Source organism: Lasioglossum baleicum, unplaced genomic scaffold (assembly GCF_051020765.1).
Source record: "Lasioglossum baleicum unplaced genomic scaffold, iyLasBale1 scaffold2778, whole genome shotgun sequence".
Lineage (NCBI taxonomy): Eukaryota > Metazoa > Arthropoda > Insecta > Hymenoptera > Halictidae > Lasioglossum > Lasioglossum baleicum.
This window is the reverse complement of record NW_027471836.1, coordinates 12,104-19,199: the sequence shown is the minus strand read 5'-3', so window position 1 is coordinate 19,199 and position 7,096 is coordinate 12,104. Positions and strand designations below refer to the sequence as shown.

The 7,096-nt window shown below is 27.6% G+C and overlaps 2 pseudogenes; one reads left to right on the top strand and one right to left on the bottom strand.

Annotated features, from left to right (window-relative positions):
• Positions 1 to 47: 47 nt before the first annotated feature.
• Positions 48 to 2,358, top strand: LOC143221589 (uncharacterized; annotated as a pseudogene).
• A 957-nt stretch (positions 2,359 to 3,315) lies between these two features.
• Positions 3,316 to 5,962, bottom strand: LOC143221590 (RNA exonuclease 5-like; annotated as a pseudogene).
• Between the last annotated feature and the right edge of the window lie 1,134 nt (positions 5,963 to 7,096).

Here is a 7,096-nt window from a genome sequence, read left to right as displayed (position 1 = left end):
CAGAAACTGAATCATCAGATCCGGATACAATGGGTCAGATCTTGCAGATTTGTAGTTGATGATGATGAAGTTGAAGAAGAAGAAGAAGAAGGGGAAGAAGAATCTAATGAAAGTGACGAAGAGGAGGGTGAAGAAATAGAAAATGACGAATTAGACAAAGAGGAGCTAAAGACGATCAAAGAGATGATGAGGAAGAAAGCCAAAGTGAGATTGAAATAGATCAGGAAACAAACCAGAAGGAAGAACAGTGTGAAAATAATAAAGAAAATACGAATGAGAAAGATATAAATAAATTAACAGATACTTCGGTAAAGAAAAAATAAATCAAAATCTGCTAATATAAATCTATCTCATATCATTGGAAGTGATAAGAAGAAGAACAAGAAACTAAAAGCAGATCAGACAGAAGTAAGTGAAAAAGAAAATAATTTTACTGATGTGTCTTTCTCGTCTCCTTTGGAAATGAAGAAAACAAACAAAAGCGCGCCTCTGGTGAATTTATCGTCGAAGGTGTAGGAGAATCAATAAATGAATCACATTAGCATTCAATAAAAAAATGCAAAAACTTAATAAATCAATGGAATGTAGTACTCCAAAAATTAATTCATCGAGACGAGAGAAATTTATGTTTACAATCTGTGATGTTCACACAAATGATTGTCTTAATAACGAAGAAAACAAAGATATAACGTTACAGAAAGAGCAAAATTTGAAAAAACTAAGTAACATAAAATGCAATGAACCTCTCATGAATAGAAGTCTTCCATCTGAATTAAGTGATTTACTAACAAAAACAAATCTTCAAGGCCAATGTCAACTAAAGTTTCAGAATTAAATAAAACAACATTAACTTTGGGAAGTGAAACACCAACAACAAAATTCTTGAGGAAGGAAAACTAAATGAAAGTGCACCACTATTGAAATCAGATACAAATTCCAAAAATCACAAGTATAAACAATAATAATGATCAGATTGAATCAAACAAAGATGACAACGAACAAAAAACAGAAGTATTACAAGATGCAAATGACTCATTAAAAAGAAAACTATTTAAAGTCAGCAGACAATATATTAGAAAATGATCGCCAAAAGAAGCGTAAAAAACAAAAGCAATCAACTGTAAAAGAACAACTAATTCTACATTAATTCAAAATAGTGATTCAGAAATTGTAGAAAAACTAAACGTGTCATTTTTAGTGTCAATACTGACAATAACGACGAAAAGGTAGATAAGAAAAAGAGGAAGAAGAAAAAAATGAAAACAGATGATGCTGACATACAAATGCAAAAAGAGGCTATTGAAATAAATCAGAAAATCATAACAAAATAAAAAGAAAAAGAAAAAAGAAAAATTAGTTGAAGATATTCCAATTGTGGAAAATGTAAATGAAAAGAAGTAACAAAGAAGAAAAAAGTTTCTGATTTTCTATCCAGTGACAATATTTTCAAATGAACAAATATCTAAGAAAAAACGGAAGTTACCAATGCAAGATGTAGCTTTGCAAGATAATGAGCATTATCTGAAAAGATACCAGCCAAGAAAAAGAAGAAACTATTATCAAATGATAATTTACAGAATGAAGAAGTTTTAATTAAAAAAGTTCCTAAGAAAAAAAATAAATTATCGAAAGATAGTACAGATCAGGGTGAAAATATCTCAGTTGAAAGATCATCAAAGAAAAAGCAAAAGTTATTAGTTGGTGTTGCAAAAAATAGTGTAAAAAATATTACATCATATAATAAACCACAAGAGTTTAATGATGCACTATCAGATTCAGATGAGGACCAGAAACGGTTGCATTTTCTAAAGCTCGAGAGCAAGCGTTAGAAGTTTCAAAACGCACTGCCGCTAGTATTAAAGCTAATAAAGATATGCAAAAGAAAAACAAAAAGAACACATAGAAAAAATGCAAAACAAAAAGAAATTAAGACTAAGAAATTGAAATCTAACAATCAAGTAATAGAATCTACAAGAATGGAAACACGAGGAAAAAGCGTTAAACGTCTTCCAGACGATGTTCTACAAAATCTATCGGACATTCCATCGAAATCGTTGAAGAAAAAGAAATCATCAGAAATGAAAGAACAGATATTACCACCTTCGATGCCCAAATCTAAAAAGATAAAGAACATGTTTGTAGAAGACGATTTTACTCCGCCAAGTTGTGCTGGAAGTACGACTGAATTTAGTGTTGTTGATATTGAAACAATGAAGAAGAAACAGAAAGCTTGCGAAAGTAACTTCATTAGGCGAAAATGCTGAATAGAATTCACGCCAACCTATGTCTGCTTATTTGATGTATTTGGAAAAACAAAAAGCGTTGGGTAACGACAAATTTTGTAATAAACCATATTAAACATTTCATTATTTCTTTAAATAATATGATCTGTAGGCGTTATAGAATACAATTTTAAATATTATTTATCAAAATAATTCCTTTTTTATAATTCATGTCAGATAAAACTGCTCAATATATCTTGTAAAGTATATATTAATTTTATAATTAATGTAATTGCTTGTCATTTAAAAATTATTTAATAACATTTATTCCTTTAATGCTTACATATCGATATTTTTCTTGTTATAATTTCTTCAAATTAAAGATAAATGACTAAAAATTATTTTATTTCCGATTTTTTCAATTGCGATCATTTTTCGTATTATGTAATTTATTATTATAGGATAATGTACATTATTAAATATAAAAGTGCTGCGGTATTTTACTGAATTGAAATTACACTATTATTATGATAATAATGGCAAAATGTTCATGTGCGAAGCGTGCGAGTTTACTTTGCTTATTTTATTACATTAATCCACTAATATAATTCAGGATAAATTAAGATGTAGTATAACAATAAAACGATATGTATGTTCGTTTCTGTTTGTAAATCCTGTCTTTGTTATGTTTATTACTATTATATTTTTGCATGTAATCTATGGGTATTTCATAACTAAATATATCGTTTTTATAAACATAATTAATTTGATTTCTATTATTGCATAGGAAAATAACTAAAATCAATCCAATTATATTTAATATTTTCTTTAATTTGATATTCATTTCAAAATGTATGTGCTCTTATCCAACAGAGTCTATACATATTGTAAAGATTCCTATTAAATTTACAAGGAATACAAAATTTTATCAATAATACAATATTTTGTACATGTCTATAAAATAATTATCGAACAGGAATTAGTTTTTACGAAACTTTGCTAGTTATATTTTTTTCTATAATTCATATTACTAGAGTTATACTTCTTTAATAATTTCCTTTTAAATTAGTATAGAAATGACATTTCTTTATTTTTAAGCACGTATTATACAATCTTCAGGTATTTCCTTTTTCAAATTCAAAAAACAAGCACCATTTGCTGCATAATTTTCTCCCGCGAATATAACACATGCTAAACCATTCACTGCCATGTTTTGCCATAATTTATGTACCCATTTATTTACAGTGCGGACCGTTTTTTCTATTTTATCATTTTTTAATTTCTCTCGTTCTATTTTAACATGACATAAGGTAAAGGCATGTTCCATAGCTATTTGTGAAGCTCGAAGTACTGCCTGTTTATTATTATCTGCTACCACGAGGCGTACCTGTAATAGGTAAAATGATAATAATATAAATAGTATATATTATTAATTGAAATTGTTGATTTAAACATTATGATACATACTTGATCATTATTATCAAAATTTTTATCATCCATAACATTAATAGAAGAAGTTAAATATTGAGAATATTCGTTCATAACTTCTTTAGTTCCCACAATGGAGCAGTTTTTTATCCGTTGTTATATGTTTAAAATTGAGGTGGCATATTTTCGTATTTGAGTTTTCAACGATCGTTGATCATCTGTTCTTTTTCTGCTTCCATTTTCAACACTTCCATATCACATCGACCAAGTAATACAGCATCCCCATAATCCACACTATTTGCTAATTTTAATTGTACTAATTTCATAGACGCTTGTGAATCTTCGGTTGAACAATGACCAGATTTACTTTCCTGTATTCTTTCGCCAAGAAATTCCCTTACTAGCGTTTGTAATTTTGTTTTTCTATATCTATAATTATTAAATGTAATAATTAGTGTAACCTAATTAGAAAAATATTGCAATAACGCAATTGCAGTATAAAAAAGAAAAAAGTATACCTGTCTCCCGTAATATTAAAAATCACAGATGTATCAATGATATATGGATGCATCATTTTTAACGTATGAAGGTCAAAATTTAAACTTTGGCCTACAAGGATTGCATCTGTAGGAAGTAATTTTCGCAATGTTTGTTGAACATCAGATAACGTTGTTGTAACAGAATACAACATTTTTTTTCGTTATACCACTGAATCGAGTGAGATAGTCCGTGATCGATTATTCGGTTTACGAGACTATCGTAAATAATCTGTGATAAGAATTTTATAGTACTTGTATATTCAAATTATTATAAGGATTTTAGAGTTGAACTTACGTTCATACTTTCATCCACAAGAGATATTCTTGTTAATTCCAATTCTCCAGTAGTTGTTTTGCACATTTCACAGTCTAAACCAAACATTGGGGATTTTGCATTAGCTTCTATATAAACATCTTTTGTCATTATATAATCTCCATATCTAAGCATTAAACAGTTAATTTAATCTATAAATTTTATAGATTTTAAAAATATCTTTGTTGTCAATACTAACTTCTTTGCTAGTTCACCCTTTAGTGGAACAGGATAATTTTCTTCTACCATTTGACATAAGATAAAAGTAATTGTGTTCGAGGAAATTTATCCGTAACAGGTAAGTAAGATCTTCTTTTCAACTTTTTAGCCCTTATTGATGGATCTTCATACACAGGAAAAACAGTTCGTAATAATTTTATAACATCACCATTACTTCGTAATGCAGCCTCAATGATCCATATTCTGAAACATATTACAATACATTTTTTATATGTTATAATATGATAATAAACGTTTTACTGCATTAAATACACATACTTTTAAGTAGTTTATCACTTTGTATTTCCTGTAATAGGGACAGCTGCAAGATCTTCTATTACTGATCCTCCATAAGCTGTAGGGGTCACAACTTCTAAACGATGTTCCAATTTTGACGTTATATTTGAGAACATACTTTCATAAGCCATAAAATGATACATGGAAAGTTCTTCAATAACAAGAACCACTGCGTGCGTGACCTATATAGAATTTGTAAATGTTTAATAATACTTTTTAAATTAATTTGTACTTTCAATATGTACATTACCCTATTATATTTTTCAAGGTGACACCATCTTGTTGGCATATATGGTGAGTGATGACCATGTAATGAGTACAATAATAAATGTTGCACATCACTAAGAAAAATAGGAATTCTATCTTCACTTTTAACATTAATACTTAAACTAGCACTTTCACCAACTGGTTTTAAATGAAATCGAGGTATAGTTTTAAGTGTCATTTTACGTGCCCTCAATTTTTCTTTCAATTTTAAATACTCATCTCCACTTAATCTATATCGTTAAACAAAAATATCAGTACGCTTTCTGAAATATCATTGAGAATGTAAACATTTTAATGTTTACAAACCTAGGTTTTTTGTTAGCAAGTGCATCTGATTCTTCTATACCTTCTTATTTCTTCTTTGTAGAATGCTCTAGAAATGCTTCTTTTAAATCCTCATCACATGGACGTTTACGTTTGACATTTTCTTCTATGGAAATTTCACTACTGTCGTATCATTTGATGACTGATCAGCTTCTAGGGACTAAAATGATATTTATTCATGAAATTTAGAACAAAAATATTACGGTTTAATTAAATATACTAACAGCTTTCTTCAGTGCAATTATTTTAGCTTCTCTATCTTTATCATTTAATTTAGTTATTTCCAGAAGAGCAGCCATCTTCTTTTTCTTTTTTCTATTCTTTGCAATTTGTCTTGTTGTTAAATTCTTCATGATATTTTCTCTTATATTTTTTAAAAAAAGTTAAGTTAGATACCTTCAAAGAAATAAGTAAGAAAAGCTTATATGTAATTGATGATTCAAACATTTATCAATTACTATATTAATCATTTATTCTCTAAAATAATAAACATCAATAAATACTTATTTATTAGTTTGTACAAAACAATTTGGAATAGTTACGTTTTTTAGATAAACCGTATATATATATACATGTGAATTATCTTTACTATTAAAATCAAACTTTTAAATATTTTTACCTGCAAATTGAAAAAAAGTAAAAAAAATATTTGTATGATATACAATCTCAGAGGAATATTATACATTTCTGTAAAAGAAATGTGAATATGAGGGTTAAATATCCACTAAATATCCTTGATAAACAAATGCATTTGTTTAGATAAAAATTCAGAAACAAAGTTCTTGAATTTCATGTGATAAAAGTTTACACAATAATCTTTTAATTTGATATTCACTATAAGAATGTATCTATAATAAGTTTCATCGTTTTCATTTCCATTACTTGGTTACCATCCATTGTTAAATATCAAAAATGCCACTTGATATATGGCACAGCATATGTTTCACATAAGTATATAAAATACACATAAAATAGAAAATACAAAAGTGTTTGATTTATATTAATTATATAAACCATAGATATATATGTATATAAATTAAATAATAAAAATACAAATTTTTCCGATTTCGTTATGTATGTAAAGACACAATTTCTTTATTTACATCACGAAATTTCAAAGTTTGTTTACATGATTACAGAACAGTAAAATAATGAAATAAATTTTGAAACAAAAAGAAAGAGCAAAATCTATTACAAATAATTTCGATTTTGTTTACACCTACGGTTTGTTATGAAAAATAATTAGAAATAGTACCATTGTTGATTATATGTAAGATTATATTTCCACAGTGCCTCTCGTTAAGAAAAGCGACAATGTTTAGGGAAAATAATCTGTAGACTGGATACACAGCTTATAGTTTAATGTCTTCGATTAAATCACAAATAAATACTACGTACGAAGAGTAAGATTTTATAAATCACAAATACCGAATGTTATTACATGTTACCACAGATAAAGTATAGACTAGATGTATTACCCAATGTAA